The sequence below is a fragment of the Hylaeus volcanicus genome, chromosome 2, assembly GCF_026283585.1.
Source record: "Hylaeus volcanicus isolate JK05 chromosome 2, UHH_iyHylVolc1.0_haploid, whole genome shotgun sequence".
Classification (NCBI taxonomy): domain Eukaryota; kingdom Metazoa; phylum Arthropoda; class Insecta; order Hymenoptera; family Colletidae; genus Hylaeus; species Hylaeus volcanicus.
The window spans coordinates 9,628,843-9,647,015 of NC_071977.1; the positions used below are offsets into that span (position 1 = coordinate 9,628,843).

Genomic DNA, 18,173 nt, shown 5'->3' on the forward strand with positions numbered 1-18,173 from the left:
GCCACCTCGAGCACAAGCGATTTGTTCCGAATTCTTTTCCTTTGAACGTCTACGCGTGACTTTAATTTTATCATCCGTGAAACGACAATTGCGTGAACTTTTGTCGATAGAGTTTAGAAGTAAAATTTCGTTATATCAGTTAAGATGTTTGAAAATTTAGATTTACACGAGCATCCTTGAAGTTTGAAGCTCACGTTTTAAGGTCGTTCGGCCACTTAAGCGACAAGTTGACAATCTCCTGTACGTTCGTACGTGGAAACATTTCATTCTATTCGTACTTCGTCGGCTAACACATTCAATTATTCGATCGCGTCGCTGCCGTGTCCCTCAGGTGAAAAGGCGGCCTGAGTAAATATTTTATCAAAGGGTGCGCTTGAATTGCGAACGTTCGCGGAAATAAAATCAAAGTGGAACTTCCCCTTCCTTTTTTTTTTCCTTCCTGAATCATCAAGAACTGTCCAGCTGTCAAAAAGGTTTCTCTACTTGGGAGATGTCCGGAAAGCATTTCAAGTGTTCCCGGACATTTCAGAACCCTCGTGACGTGAAAGGAAGAGTAAGTATCTTTCCTCGGGAGAAAAAACGGACTTAACGCGATATTTAACGCGCTTTTCGGATTACGCGCAAGTTTTCTACGATCGCCCAGCGTTTAGACCTTGAGAAGGGCTGCAACTTTGCAGCAAAACTTTTTGCTTTTTACTCCAAATTTAATTTTTTATTAAAAATAGAAGACTATTACAAGTTTTATAAATTTCTGATGAAGCATACTTGAGGTAGAACACAAACCAGACCAACATTCACACATGCATATGACATGCATACATACGGAATTTTTGAATTTTTGAATTCAACGCACCTCAGAGCAGCGATGAATCTAAAATATCGTCGTGGTCAAATTTTGATCGATGGCGATAGTTCCCCTCTGTTGCATTCATCAATCAGGATAGTAAAAATTGATTCGGCGTTGCGCATCGATTTTTTTTTTAACGAACGCAGATATCTCTCAGAGGTTGGTGTAGATTTCTGGCTCGTTCGTTAGCGAGAATGCCGACTGTTAGCCATTCTTAGCTTTGAAGGAATCACCGACGAACGAAGCGGTAGAAAAACGAATAAAGGACCGCATAATACGAAAGTGGAAGAGGTGCCCCCGTCTTACACTCTTCTTTTTCCTGAAATCCTTCCAGAAAACCGTGCATTCTATCGTCGGGACGTTTCTCCCTTTCGAGGAAGAATGTCTTCCTTTGAGCACGATTTTTGTGAAAAATGTTCCTCGGTATTTTCCAGCGAGCTCATTGCTATAAGGTTGACTTCACTTTAAGAAAAGGATTAAGAACGTTTGCAAGTTCGGCGATATAGATGCCATTGAAAAATGGAAAGAACGTTGTATATTAACAAGGAATGTTTCTATAGGGGCCGATGACAATGGACTCGCGGCGGAACTTTTCATTTCAAACAAACCGACAGCGAAGATTAAGTATGATATCAGTCAAATACTGGAGTAACTGTAAACACTCGAACGACACAGGTCGCGATCGTAACAAACAATGGAACGCAACTACTTCATAAAATCACCGAGAGATTTCAAACTCCAGCGTAACGGGGGCATGGAAGAAAGATCAACAGAATTGCGATCAATAAGTAGTGCCGGGGAATGCATAAAGCCCGCTTGAAAAGCAATCCTCGTTATATCTTTGCAGAGGCAAATTACGATTAAACTGCAAAAAGAGATGAAAATCCAAACGGAAATGCTAATGATTATAATCGTTGATTATAATTTCTAATTGATGACTTGTATCCTTCGGTCTCGACGACATCACGAATGCTACATAAAAAGGATAGGTAGATCTGTGTGTATATAGGTAGAGTTTAGTGATAAAATTAGTAATTAACACTAAATCTACCACGACCGGTCAAATGACCAATTTCAAATTTTTGTATACAGTTCTTACATGCTGTATATAAATTATATATTATACAATTGTTTCATGCATCATTCAATTTAGTTCGGCGCAAAACATTTTTGAATTTCATTGAAGAAAGTGTCTCTAAGACTAGTAATTTCTCTCATCACGATAGAAATGGTTACAAATGGACGCCGGTAAGTTTAGTGTTAAAAATAATGTTCGTTTAAAAAGAAATTCCCTTTCTCGCTGTACCGTCTGAAAAATACAGACAGCTAGTCGGTAAATACAGTCCCAATCTGTGCCTTAAAAAAAAAAAAGAATAAAAGAAACGTGGAAAGAGTTCTAAATTTAGGGGACCATACCCTGTTCAGACAACACAGCCACATAAACTCTACGTATACCGAACATCATTTTTACGATCCCGTCACTCCGTGCACACGAAAACCAGAGTTCCCAGAGCTTGCGGAGTCGGACGTTGATACACATCCGGCTGGAACTGGCCCGCGGGGCCATAGTTCGCCGAGTCCCGACTGCGGGCTATGCAACAAGAAACAAAACCAGAAGATAAGAGAAAGGGTTAAAGTAGTAAAGCAACGATGTTAGAACTATCCAGCAGACGTCGACGGTCTGTGTGCTCCGGCCGCGGAGGCTGCGCGGAAAAATCGATAGCCAACGCGAACCGACGGCGTCGTCGTCGTCGTCGACGTCGGCGGTGGCGGCGGCGGCGGCGTTGGTGGTAATGCTAGTGGTGGTGGCGAGTAGCAGCGCGATAGAGTCGGACGGTGCAGTCAACGTTGGGACCGGCAGCCCAAAAGACACACGCGGATCTGACACGTTCTCCACAACCCCCTAACCCCCTCCCACGTCGAGCCACCCCTCTATCTGGCACCTTTGACACCCCGATCTTTCGTACGGCCCTGAGCGAGAGTACGCGACGTGCTCTCGTGCGGGACTTCTTTCCCTTCGAGCACGATCCGACGGTCCGCAGGCAAACGGACACAAAGGAGCCGCGACGTTACGTATCGGCTCGCGGTGCTCGTTCGTGACGGACGTGCAGTGGGTGTGTGATGGAAAATGCAACGCGTGGTGACGCGACGTGATGAGACGTGAAGCGATACGACGCGGTCACGGCGACGCTTTCCTTTCGGTTCTTTCGTCACTACCTGCCTACCTGGCCGCCCCCGCTCCGTACCGATCGCGTGTGTGAGCCCGAGATAAATGCAATGTTGTGACGCGTGACGCCGGTTGGTCGCACGTCGTTTCGTACGCTACGGGGATACTTTGCCACCACGTTCCTTCGGCACCTCTTTCGCGCCTGCGACTGTGGATGATAAATCCTCGAGCGAACGGTAGACCTCGCCACGGGACACTCGTTCAACCGCGACCACCATGCGTGTGCAAGGACCGAACGTACATGACGTGAACACCTGTGAAATAGGCTGCGTTGTTTTGCTCGCACGGGCTCGGGCCACCATTTGCCTTTAACCCCGGCACGACCGCGACTTCCAATCTCGAACGATGCGGTACGATTCGTTGTCGAAACTTTTGTGACTTTTGATGGAGGTAAAGTCGGGTGCATGCGGTCTCTACTGCGTAATATATGGATGATAGAGTCTGATTTGTAAATATTGTACGAAAATGCGGTGGGAATCGCTGTCTGTTAACCGGGAGGTTTGTGGGTCGGCACAAGCGCCGGGTTCGGAGGGTTGATACAGCTCTTATCCTTCTAGGAACACATTCGTATAAGTATTGAATGGTTCCCAGCGGAATCTTATGCCATTCTTCTGTCAGTACGTCTTTCTATGGCTTAAAAGATTTTGGAGGGAATCTGTTTCTCATTCTGTTCTTGAAAACCACCCCACGATGATATTTAAATAGAGTTAATATACCGATTAGGGGAGACTCGAGGTTTATCTTTACGTTTGTCATCGTGAATAACAGCGTACATAATATGAACCTGACCATCTAGAATATACAAACACTGGCAGTAATACGAGCATTCAAGGAAGACGTAGAAGTTTATCTTGGTGCTTCTCGAGCCAAGAATTTTCTGGCCGTGTATGCAGATGCATTATCATCTCGAAAAATAGAATAAAATGCTATGAATCTGAACATCTAACACATTCTAGAACTCTGAAAAGGCGTTAGAGCTCATATTGGTGTTCGTCGAACCAAGACTTTTCTTTTCGTGTACATGTACGCTTGAAGGAAAATTTGCTTGAAGGAAGGATAGAATAAAAATATTCTGCTGGGTCACTTGACTACAACGTTATGGCTGCTCACGTTATCACAGAACCACCCTCATGTTTAGCACTTGTAAGCAGACAGTTGGAATTGTAGGTGTTTGCATTATTTGGTCTCACCCCTGTATATATTTAAGTGGTTCTTTTTTCTGGAAGCAAACGTATCCTGGGTTCTGCCGTCTGTCGGGATTCCAGGGTTATCAGTTCACGAGTTCTCGCTGAAATATGACGCTACGCTGCGCGCCTTTTCGAGGACAATGACCCCGTGCACCTCGCTTCCTTCCGAGTCTGTCTGACTCGGTCGATGGAGTAACCGTTTCAATTTTTCGCTGTGTCCCGCGTCTGGCCCGAAGAACGGACACTTGTTAATTGCTTCTTTCTCGACGTTGAACTTTCCAGACGCGAAAGGATTCGTGTCATTCAACCAAGATCGTCTTTTGTCCGAGATCTCGTGCGTCGCTGCTCAATTTCGTAATGAGAGACTGAAACCCGCGAGTTTCTGACTTGCCCAATAATAACATGAGGCATTTTCGGGATCGTGGGCGTTGAAAATAAATTATCACGCGAGATTTGATATTGTATTAATTCTAGAGTAGTAGAATCGTCTTGATGCTTCTCATGATTTTCTCAACGTCAAGTCAAGAAAAGTTGTTTCTTGTTCTGATTCGATCAATCAAACTTAAAACACGTTATTTTTAGATCTCGAGCCTTCGAGTATTAAAAAACTCGATTTTTCATCGAAACGAGCCAGAACCTTTCCTTGATGCATCAGTTGCGTTGTGAAAGCTGTCCGTCCTTCAATCATATCGTGACGTGTACAATGAGAGCGTTGCGTGATACCTTTAACAACGGCACGCAATATATAACACTAAAGTCGTTAGTAAAGCTACAACTGGTCCGAATGCGGTTTTTGCGGTACTTCAATTTCTGTGGGTGTTCGTACAGCGTTATTTATTGCTCGCAATTTGTCGAAGTATGCTTCTCTACGTCGAAACTAAATCTCTCGTTAAGTATACACAATGATGCGTGTTTGCAGGTATTAGCGTCGAAATAGGATCACGTTGCCTTTTGTTTGATGCCGGTGTTTGGTTCGTTTAATTCCTAGCGAAATCCGCTGCGAACGAGTAAATAAGAAAACACTGGGAACTAGCGAAGTCGTGTTTGTTTTTAACTGAGTTTCGCTTCATTAATCCTAGAAGACTTACGCCGAATTATACATAAATAAGACTAGAATAAAATTAGATGAATTCTATTCCCTGTCAGATATAATTTCACATCTCTTACCCATCTTCTGCACCCGCTCCCCTTGTCGTGCTATGAGCATTATTAATCAGTGTTGCGGCTCACCACAATGCGTTCTAGCATGCATAACACTGAAATAGTCTCTTCCATGTTCTCCCCTTCTTCCATCATTCTTTTACTCCGTGTCACTTCTCTGCCTCGAGAGCAATCCTCTACTCTCGTCAAGCCTACTCCACCGTATCCCTGTACACGGCCTAACGTAAGAATGAAAGGTTAAAGACATTACGAGCCGTAAGTTCCATACAATTATTATTTTTCCCCCTCGGTGGATCCGCCAGTTATAAGCTACGCGCAGCATGACACGTTCTTGATATTTCGTTTCGAAATGCACACTCTAAATGTCATTTAATCCATGATTTCGTGTTCACCCCTGGATTATCTTATTTTGTCTAAACACCAACGTTTAATCGTCGACTCGTCGTTTTACTTTCGTGTTTACCCTCTAATATTAAAAACTTATTCCGATGGTGCTTCAAAGGTCTTGAACAGTCGTCGCATAATTGTACCCGCAAATTATTCCCTTTGAGTCGGCCGTGAAAGGTCGACATTTGGTGTTCCGAGATAGACGAGACACCACTTTGATCGCTTAATTGACTGGATGGACTGGTAGCAATTAGCAGACAGGTCTTGAGTTGCTTTTTATCGCCCAAGCGCGAATCGAGAATGTCGAAATTCCGAACGATTCCAGGTCTTTTGCGCGTGTCTGTGTTTAAGCTTCATTGCGCGGTGAATATTGAAGTTCAATAAAACATTTGATCAATTATGCAAGCTTGATAGAATATTTATTGACGTTATAAGTAGTCTTTATACGAACGTTAAATAATCAGTTACGTTGACATAGAAATGGCAGTTGATTGATAGTTATTTTATTTGAAATATTGGTAATGAATTTTGATTAAAAATAATTCCAGATAAGTTGTATTCCTGCATTGTCTCTTGTTTCTTTGAATCGATTGTTCGAACTGCACCCTCTTCACCTACACGCTTTTCCTGATATACTCCGCAACATATTTTCTTTCAAATATTTCACAGTTTATTTTCATCGCAAAGAGGGTTGCGGAATTTTTCAGATATGATTTTCTATCCTTGACATATTTTTATTTTTCCCAAAGGATGTCGCTTCCGGTCACGTTGCACGAATAAACTGTATTACTGTCGAATTCGCAGTATATCCTCTCCTTTGTGTTCCATCCTGGCGATTGGCTAGAATGTTTCGAATAGTTTGTGGCTACATTGTGCCTCAGAGGATCCGGTATAGCGATCGCCTCGCAAAACATAATCTCGTTGATACGCTCGTACACGAAGAAAAAAATAGTGAAGTATTCAAACTGAATGAATTTCATTCTGGAAACGAACCAACGCATTTTCGTCATCCACTGTAATTCTCTGATCAACCAGTGAATTTCAGATAAACTATTTCATAATAGATGAGGTTCACACTTTTCTTTTTAGAATTTTTTTAACAATATATTTATTTATTTATTTTATTGCTTACGTCTTTGAGAAAACTATGAATAATTCTTAATTCTTTAATATCCGGTCCATTCAGCGATATATTTCCAAAGAAAATTTAATTTCTCTCTGTATGTAACTGACTACAAAACGCGATAAAATGGTTAAATTTCAGCGTGAGATTGTTGCCTTCGTGTCCTGTTGATCGTGGAAAGAACCTGTCATCGCAAGGAACAACGAAATTCTAGAATTGAAAAATTGGGGTTGACTGAACGTAATAGCCAAGGACAGAAAGTTTTTCGTGGGTTTTCCTGGTGGTCGATATCTTGTTATCGGAAAGCACTAGTCATCCTGATAAAACGATATGGCGGATATCGAAATAAATTACGAAGCAGCGCGGACATTGTGAACGGCATGATTTTCGCGAGAATATACGACAGCACGTTCCGTTTTTGTTGCCGTATCGAGATACAAAATTCGTCGTAAAGTCTTCGCGTCGCGAACAAAGCTACAACGTAAAAATGGACGACACTTGGGATTTGTCCGGCTCGTATCTTCTCCTCTTTACATGATTCCTCGGGAATTTTACTTCGCGAACGTGTTAAAATACTTCGACGAATGTTGGTCTCATGTATTATGAAAAATCATTTTATATTAGTTTATAAATTTGCTTTGTGTGGACAGATGTTTGAAGAAGACTTAGAGCTATAGGTTCGAACAAAGAAGAGGGTTGGTTTTCTTTTCTGTCGAGGGTTGGTTTACAATTGTTGTTTCTTTTCTTCGCCTCTTACGCATTTAACGATTTTCCGCTGAAGACACATGTCCATCCACGTACAAATTTTTAGACCGCCCTATATAGGGGTTAGAAAAATGTATACGGAACCGCGAAGGGGATTGAAAGACGTGGACGAAAAACGAGCTCGGCGAGATGGAAGAGCAGTGTCGGAAAATTCACTTCTAACTCATTCGCGAAATTGCGCACTCTCTCTCCTTTGAATAAAATGTTAGACTCCCCCAATTTAGATAATGACTAAACATGGATGGTTCGATACATCCCGCTGTGTTACGCATTTCCATTATCCGTCTATTTAACCCTCGTTGCCTAGAAACGTTTTAATCACACTTCATTTGAATAGTTTTTGCTGGCCTCAAAAAAAAGGGAAAACTTTTTCTCGATTCTGACGTACGACTGTTTACTCTGTTGCCAAAAAGTGGGACAATTTCTATCGATAAAACGATACCACGTATTATACGCCTGTAGAACTCGCAGACGTAAAAGTTCCGTTCGTTAAGAGTCAGAAGATCGAAATGCTTTTTTTTACAATTACGATGTTAAATACAGAACATTCCCTTCGTTTTCAACATTTTGTTAATCGCCCAGACGCAAGACGCTTCAAGCCTTGTTTATAAGTATCTGCGAATAACACAAACAAGTAGCAAAATCAATACATCCAGATTATTCACACAGGCAGCTCCGATAACTACTGACTCATTCATAAAGGCGACTAACGAGAGCCTATAATACTCGTGCTCAACGAGAGATCAACGGGCGGAACTCGTGCAGCGGCCTAATATTTGATAACCCGACGAGTGGGCTCGTGAGGGAAGATTCTCCAGAGAAACGCGGACAGCGGAAGCTAAAAAAAGAAATCGCAAAACAAGAGCAGAGTTTAAATCCGCGGAGTACAAGCGTTACTGATCCCGTGGAAACGACCGAGTCCCCCACAGAGCAATAAAGAGCAGCTTTTCATTTTGCACTTTTTAGGACGAGCATTCAAAGCGGAAAAAGATTGTGCCGGACTAATCCGCGATTTCTGTTTGACGCTAAAACGGAGTAACAATGAAAATCCGCGCAAAGATGTGTTTGAATCCAGTCGAGCAAGCTGTTCGTTGAGGCGTGTCATGGATAACGAGGCGTCGAGCCTGGATCTCTGACTGTGGCGCGATGCAGTGAAATTTGGTGGCGAACATGAGACATTAGGCTAGTATCGGACGCGATAAACGTACGAATTAATTGTTAATCGAGCATTGTAATAATTTCTATACACGATGGACGTTTTGTCGTGGACGAAGAGGCTGCGCAAGAGATGCATGACGTTTCTGAAGATGATGAGAAGAGGTGATCGACCCATCGATTTCTGCGATCAAACGTTCCACGCATTGTTCGCTAACGAACGCGTCGACGACGAACCCGAGGGGACGATTCCAGGCGACGAAACGAACGACGTTTTCGAAGACGACTATCGATCGGGTTACTTTTACGGGAATAAGTACGTTTGCAACTCGTCGAGGATCCAATAAGTAACCGCATTCGAGATGTGCATTATGAAGCGGGGCAAGATTTTCAGCAGAAGAATTCCCTTGTGAACATTTCTAGTCAAGATTATCTTTGAAAAAGAAAAAACTGACGAATGGAAGGTGCGAAACTTCCCTCGATTTTTAGCATTCGGAGAACACTGGTGTCTCTCTTAATGGAACCGCGCGAAATTACGACTCTCCAGGAGCGCTCGAGAGATTTTGAGAATTGGACGATGCTGGAACACGGAATCGGCGTGCTCAGTGAGAACGCGAAGCGTTTCAGGTGAGCCAACTATAAATCTTTATCAAATTATCGCAAGTTTCGTTGAATCTTCAGAGTCTACGAACATGATTACTAAATTTTAATTGAAATCGACTAACTCGATTGCGTAAAGAAGTGTGACAATTTTGTTCTATTGTATATGTGGTTCTTGAATATCCTGATGACCATTTATTATAATTATAAAAATACCAATGATTTAAATAAAGCATGAATAATTAAATGAAAAAAGCTAATTCATATATTTCGATTTCTAATACTATCATCATAAATCTCAATTGACTTAAAGTAGATAATGAAATAATTTTTTTTTAATCAATAAATTAATAAATAAACTCCAGCTGTAACTAAAGTTGGCGAATGAACCAAAGATGAAACCGGTGTAGGTGCAGTTATAGCTGCAGATAATCAAAACTAAAATGGTATTTGAGTTCTTTTTGTCAATGCTGCTAAAATTAATATAAAAAAAACTAACTATATTTGAATTAAAAAAATGTAATATTAAATTTCATGTACCATATATAAAACATGAAAACAGCATGACAATATATAACAAATTTTAACATTTTATATTCCTGTATAAAATCCTCTTAATTATTATAAATAATTGAATTTTGAGTTATAACTAAATAAGAAGTGTCTGAAGAGTTCTCAAAATTAGAATCGAAACATAGGTTTCCTTCCCTTAACAATATTGCCTACTTACTTTTCACTTTTTATGTTCGAAAGGGAAACAGTAATTTCATTCGCAGTAGAGAACAATCGTCGAGATTAAAAGTACAATGTCGAGTTACGATAAGGCGCGTAGCTAAGTCTTTTTTCGCAGGAGTAATAATGTTAACTTGCCGAGGCAGAAAACGACGTTATGGTAACGACTGTTCCATCCGCGGAAAGCTCGAAAACACAATAAATTATGAAGTTGAAGATACTTCTTCGAGAAAAAAAAAAGGAAACTTGCTTCGGGCAATTTTTCCGCGAGTAAAAAAAGAGCGACGAACCGCCTTGACCTCGTTCCACTTTTTTTTCTAACACGTTGCACCGCTTCTTTGCTAGACGTAGGCACCTCGAGAAGACGGATCCCCCCGTTCTTCGTTTCTGTGCTTGTTCTTTGCCAAAAGCCTCGGTGACCTCTCGAGGACAACGACCCAGTTATCTATTAACTAGCGGATTTATTCCAGCTACTACACACACTTTCGTTACGCCGCGACGTTCCAGACGAAGGGTAGTAAAAAATGTTCGCTTCTCTAACCTATGAATGAAACCGTTTCGCTTCTCCTACCTCGGTTATCATTTCGTGCTTCCGTCAATCCCAATGTTCGTCTACTTTCGTCTGACGCTGTTCCGATTAACGGTTTAATATGCAGGATATGAAAAGAACAAATGTTTACCAACTCAAAGAATTAAATCAAACACGCACAATGTGGGTGCGTTATATTTGAACGTTTCAATTATCGAGTTTTAGTCTTTGGTCTTCTTTGAAATAAATGAAAATTGAACAAAATAGAATATAAGGTTAAGTGGTCATGTACGGTACAAAAATGGCCAGTTCAAAGCATAATCCTATTCACTGAACCTCTCTCGTACAGGTGGCCAATTATGTTGAAGTTTGGATAATGTTCGCAAAAATGAACGAATAATTAACCAAGGAAGTGCAGAGAATATGCTCAAAGCGTTAATTGAAATCATTTGAAAAACAAACAGTTCTTTGAACAGAGAATTGAAAAGCTAATTATTCATTCCCACGGATATACATATAGAAGATATATTAAAACATTAGCATTGCATTTCGTGCATACCACGAATCTCTTTAGCAACTTCGTATTATTAAAATAAATAGAAAATAGTTTGCAATCACATATATAAAATATCTCTGTTTAAGAGAAATGTAATTTTTCGTTCCAGCGTAGCAAATGACTTCTTTGCTTTCCGTGGATTGCATGTTGTGGAAAAGAAACAATTTCACTTTAAAAGCGCCGACACTCTCATGTTTCCTTGTTTTCCACCCTTTATGTCTTTATTTACCTTTTCGTGGAAACTATTCCGCGTGTTCTTTTTCCATTTCAATTCAACGATTCGCACGCCCTTACAAATTCCTGGCTTACGTGGTTTCATCTGGCGTTAGCGTTTACTCATTTTTTTATTGCAATTGCATGATTAATTCCTTTAAATATCGACTGATTAAACAAAATTCAAACATCACATATTGCTGTTTTCAAGGATTTATTGTCACAATTTGTCACGATTCACAGCTTATTCTTGCAACGTATACTAAATAGTAATCTGCTAAATGGTAACGGCTAACGAACCCAATGCCTCTATGGACAGTGGGTGTAATTATAAAGACAGCAATTTTGTCAGCGATAAAGCGTAGAAGCAGTGCGCTAAGTGATTTGTGTACGCGCATATTTACTTTCCGGTTTTTATGGCACTGGCTTATTGAGTCCACATTTGCGCTTCACGCAGAACACGTTTATATTTAATACACATGGAATCGTATGACAAATATTGCGTTTCTAAAAAGTAAATACGTCTCTGTTTGTGCATTTACGCGCTGAAACTAAATATTTACGTCGGTGGTACCCATTTTCTGGTTGAAAGAAAAAGCTGTAGTTAAGAGATTTTACACGAAGCGCGAGAACTTTAACTCCTTTGAATGTTTAATGCTCGCATTCAGCGTTAACCCTTTGACTGCCAGACGATATTTTCTGGAAATTTTATTTTTATTTTCGAAACTTAACATCGAATGAATACATTGTACATATAAAGAAGTTTCGTCTTGTCATTCTTTATAAGATGATATTTTTTAGAAATTTCTCCCAATATTTCAAGGACGGACATATGTATACGACCTTCGCAGTCAAAGAGTTAAATAACGCCAGTGAATAGTATGTTTGCTCTCATTGAGAACGTCTCTCGGTTGGAAAAGCTGCTTGTAGGCACCGCGTTCATCGATTAGTGCAACTACTATACCGCAATAATTAGGATAGGATCCAGATACTATTAAACGAGCTGCAACTAGCAGCTTCGCATGATGATAGTTGGTACGCATAATCATTATTGTGTACCTTGTCCATCTCGTCGAAATAGAGTCAGGATTATATTCATTTAAACGTGATACCGCAGTATCTGAATATCCGCATTAAGAGCTTGTTTACGGATTAATACTTTACAAAAAGGCTACGAATATTTCCTCAATTCTATTATCATTCTTTTCTTAAATCTTCCACGATTTTGGCAAACTCAAATACGAAAAGAAAAATAATGATTGTCGAGAGTAAAGCACTGTTCGTACAAACGGGCAGGAAAACTCATTTTTAGTTTTTAATTGAGTTTGTTCTGTTGAAATGATTGCGTTTAACTCTGTTATTGAAAATTAATAACTATCCCATTGTTCGACCCTGTACGTACCTAAACTCCCTTGTATCATTAAAATACAATGTACCCATGGTGCGTCGAAATTTTTCCTGTGTCCCCACGGTTTTAATTAAAAAGCCATTAAAATGTACCTGTTTGAAGTGGTTGTGGTTGGAGCATAGGTAAACATGTAATGATAGTTCGTTGAAAATCTAACGATCTACAATTACGTAGATTATTAAATCTACGATCGTATAAACCTCAATCCAGAACCTGTATCAATCGGTAGGTCAATAAAAAAATGAAGCTTGTACTGTGTCGATTGCAAACGCTGTTATTATTTTATGTGTAATTATTCTATTCGAATATTATTATGTATCGGTATCAGTAAATGGTCTAACTACGCTGCTCCGAAATTATTAGCGTACGGTATTACGTAATATTGGTCGTATCGTTTGCTCGAAATAGTCTGCTGGGAACGCGGCTTATACCTAGCTGAATTTATGTAAGAGCCTGGTGCGGACGGACGCTGCACAAGTTGTGGATATTTAAGAGTAGGTTAAATCGGTTGGTTGGAGAAAAAGTTTTGATGGGTTGATAGGTTGACAGTTCCAGGCGAAATTCAATTTTATTTCCTCGAAATGGATACATCAATTTCGACGCGAACGAGGGTGACTCGGATACGAAATAATCTTGAGTATGATTGGTTATAGGGTAACTTCAAACCAGAGGAAAGGAATATAAATATGCGTGAAATGTGGAATCTTGGAAGCGATGAAATTTCTGTAACAGGATAAACGGCCACGTCTCGTTCCATGGACAGGACTATAATCGTTAGGGTACCAGTATGCAGAAACTCGTATGCTGTGTTTGTGACAGGTGCGCACGAACCCTTTTAATCCTACCTTTAATGTTACTCCGGAACGCACAGAGCAATTCAAACGTAACGTAACCCACGGAATACACCGCGATACGTGATACTGGCAGATAAGTAATGATTTCACTTAGTTCAAATTGATAGAAAATATCGAATCAAATTCTTTTGCGCGGATATTTTATTTGACATTTGCTGATGGCGCCAATGTACGAATAACTGAGCCTATAAGCTTCGTAACAATATATACTTGTGTATCCAGTATAACAAAATCCTTTCGCTATTCAGATTACACAATAATCTCTGTAGAAATTTTCTGAAAGCACTCCTAATAATAGCGTATTATAGTTTCCATGAAACGCGGCACGCATAAATAATTAATGCGAGAATTCGTCGGTGCAACGACCATAAAGATATTTTTGCGTCGTCAGTCAGGTTAATAATGTTTCGCTCGACGGCTGGCGCAGGGTGGCAAGAATCATATGCAGAAACGTATCTGCGTCACGTGTGTACACGTACACATCCACGGCCAATCTCATTAAAGGAACCAATTGTTCCCAACTCATATTCAAAGTTGCATTCAAGCGTGGAGACTACAGCGCGCACCATAGCTTTCCGTTTTACCCGTCAATTCCTTCCATTTTCCACGAAAATGAATGGGACGACGTCACCGACGCTGGGTAAACAAAATTATCGTCGTCGGACGACGCTTTCCCGAGGAATGGGAGTCTTGTTTTTAAGCTCCCATTCAATTCCACGTGTTTCTCTCCCCTCCTTCGTCTTTCTTTGAAATTCTAAAGGGGCGCCATTATCATCGAGCACTCGTATGGAATAATAAATATTATTACTAATTGGATACATCATTGGCGCTACCAATTAGTAACCTGTTAGTGACGCGTTACTGATCAATTCCGAGTATTCTGTTATGTAATAACTATTATTTAATAATCTGGAGAACTTATAATTATTGAAACTTGACTCTTTGATCGCATTTATTAAAACATATTATTAAACTGCTGTATTCAGACTTACAAAAATAGAACGTAACAATTACCAAACGGGAATTTCGATATGACATTTCAATATTATTTTCAATTTATGTATTTCCACAAAAAGTAATTTTTGAATTGTTTCAATATTTGTCTGTTGTATACCTGCAGTAATTGATTTATTAAATATAGATATACTATGAACCAGAAACGCAAAAGGGTCATCGTCAATGTTTAAAATACAGAAATATTACAGAATGAAATCGTTCAGAAACTGTATCCAAACCATCGCACGCATTTACCCTTTATCGTTTCAAATGCCATGCGATTATACCTATAAACGTTTGAGAGAACGAAGCACACGTTTAACAGGTATTCCTCACGACTACAAATGTAACCAATTTCAATTGCACCGAGTAATCTTCATCGCCACAAGTCTCAAGTTATTACAAACAGTACAAACTTGCGAAGAGAGTTTACAACATAGAATCGTCTGACGAAGACGCGTTGTTTCGCGAAGACGCGTTGTAGAACGTGCAGTTATGAAATTTACGTTCTCCGTTTCAGACATCACTGGCATTATTTATTCCTCTCGCAACGGACGAGTCTAGCACCGAAGTTCCAGTGATAACATGTTTCTGCAATATTTTTGCTATTTTTCAATTGATTATACTTTTTAATGTCAAAGTATTTCTAGGATTGTGATTTCACCTGACCTTATCCACTTTAACATACATATGTTCGTCACGTGACATAGATAATTTTGTAATTTCATATTCATTTCACGTCCCTATTAAATCTTGTGGTAATGAGGTCACGCAGTGCTAATAATTAATACTACATATATTCAATGTTGGTGTTCCAGCTCCACGAAATTTCCAATGAAATTCGAAATATGATCCGTCGAATCGAGCATTATTTGGACTAGGAATATTGTTCACAAGGCTTTTATTGTTATTTCGATCTAAAATGCATAAGATCGCATTAATTTTATGAATATATTTTATACAAAAATTAAGTATACAAGATTGCGCATCTCCACAGTGCACATGCTGTATGTATCGCGATATTTTCCTTTCAACGTCAAGTGGTTTATCTCTTTTGAAGATCTTCCATTGAAACATATTTCTTGTCTTGTTTTCTTAAATGTACAGATGTATGAGAAAATTGTTATTCAATGAATGTTACGTGTTTTTGAACAAGATATCACAGAACGTTATGTAACATCTGTATTCAAGAAATGAGGAAACCGTGTCTGCTGTGGGGGTGGGCAGAATTATTATATAAAATTTGAAAAAACCTACAAAAATACTTACATAGATCAGAGCAGACAATTGTTTACTTATTATTCGTTATATTAAATCTATATTTTGATATGAATTTTGCTTATCTCTGATCTGCGCACATGCCCAACATACAAGCTTCTGTCGTTCTGTGCATTTTACAGGTCTTGGTATTCATGCATACATGTACTTGCACGTTGCGGATATATTAAGACTGGAACAATTTTCATCCACGATTACTCGCAATAATTTCGGTACTCATTATCCTCGCCGAGAGCTGCATGCTGAATATTGCAGCGATGCTTAATATTAAACAACCGTATACAATGCCATGCAGAATTCACTTGCACCAATATACGTTCAGAGAATATTAACGAGAACTTATTCATTAATATTCGACGACACTCGAAAGACAGATCGTGTTCGACTGAAAGAACGATGCCATGATGAATGGCCATACTTGACATTATTATGGTTGCTCGAAAGTACTTTTGCCACTTTCTGGGAAGAATTAATAAAATTTCACCATTATGTATAAGAGGTTACACTTTTAACGCGTCGTATTCCACGCACCCACTTTTTTTGCTACTCGATTTCAATTCTTCATTATAAAAATTATTCCATTGTTATTTTCACTGAAATAACGCAACAATTAATGTTTCATTTAGCCCGAGAACAAAAGCAATGTAAAACTTTATTAAATCACTTCAAATAATTTCAAAATCTTTATTCCGACGAGAGCCCTCTTCTGTGCCGAAAACGTTCAACATTTTCGTAAATGCCTGAAAGGCTATTAACGGGATTGACTTTTATTTGATAACGGCTATTGTACTTCCCTGCTGCCGAGTACCAAAAGTGGCCATTTTTCGACATTGTTCTTTCTATCCTGTCGCGTGCGTTCAGCGGACTATCTTCGTTAGAACAAGTTACCAGTTCCATATCGAATGTCTAAGGGTGAATGGCAATCACTCATGAAACGGCGCAGTGTTCTTGATAATTTCGTCTGCGTCTTTAATTTCTTTTATAAAAGGTTAAAGGACCTGCCTATTCCCAGTTTAACGAAGCTAAACTTACAACGGGATCACGACAGGGAACGGAAGGGAAGAGGAACGTACGACGCGACGAAGAAAATTGATTTACTGTATCCCGACAGTGCCGGTAGGGTCCCATATCGGATATTGCACGACGCGATTTCCACTGATAAAAAGAGCCCTGTTGCTTGGTCGCCAGCCATGGTGTATGGGAACATTAGATGTCGATAATGTGTACGAATCGACGAGGCTCGATTTAATTTTTTCCCGCGGCGATGCCATTTGTTACCGACGAAGTTTCACTTGCGTCCCCTTTTGTGCTTGGTGATTTGGAAATTTAATATCAGGAAGTTTCCTCCTCCATTATTTTGTTCGCATGCTCTCGCATGAAATATTGCTACGTCGTTGGAACTTCCCCTTTGGTCGTTTTCATTTCGATTCTTCGTTTTGTCGATTCGCCCTCGCGATAACAATAACATACGGCTCTCGACTGGTATTTCTTGGTTTCGAATTTTTAGTGGAATTTCTAGATGTTTGTACTCGAATTAAAGTACAATCCATTTTAATCTTATTTCATTTAACGTAATGTGAGATGGAATTATTGCGAGCTCCAACTATTCCACGTACTTTTTCGGTCCCTTTTGTTACAGAACCGCTTTTGTTCTACGTGACTCCTACAAGGGAAATTATGGAAGCTAACGTACTATCTTAGAAGCGCAATGACACGAATCCAAGCGGATTGTTCAACTGCAACAGAGATCCTCGAACGTTGAAAGTTCCGAAGCAAATTTACAGTATTCGGTTGGCGTACATTCGGCTGACGATATGGTTGCAGGTCCTCCACTGGTTCTGTCAACAATTCGATGACATAACGAAGTTCTGTCGGTTCTCGCTCGAAATCAAATGGAACTGGAGTTACAGTATGTAAAAAGGTACCCTTTATTCGAAATATTCTCTCTGCCATCGATATTTCATATGAATTCGCTCGCTATCCGTGGTACCTTTCGGGTGTGCAAAAAATATTTATCGAAAATATAAATATATTTCCACAATATAAATTTGTATTCGATATAGATTTTTTAAGCAATTTTCTGTGATTGCATATCTCTGGTTTTCGCGAAAGGTGTTCACTCCTGTTAATTTTGTATTCCACGATAACCTGCTGC

The 18,173-nt window shown here is 39.8% G+C and overlaps 1 protein-coding gene across 5 annotated transcripts in view; it reads left to right on the top strand.

Annotated features, from left to right (window-relative positions):
• The window catches only part of LOC128872686 (uncharacterized), a 158,391-nt gene that overhangs the window by 24,492 nt on the left and 115,726 nt on the right, over positions 1–18,173 (top strand). For 2 of the 5 annotated variants that reach the window (XM_054115632.1, XM_054115636.1), the window contains exons 1-2: positions 886–3,464; positions 8,664–9,479. The exons of 1 other annotated variant lie outside the window; for it this stretch is intronic. The gene's annotated coding sequence lies outside the window, so the exon portion shown is untranslated. Of the gene's footprint in view, positions 1–881; positions 3,465–8,663; positions 9,480–18,173 lie in introns of those variants that run through there. 2 more of the 5 variants (XM_054115635.1, XM_054115633.1) reach the window with 2 other exon arrangements.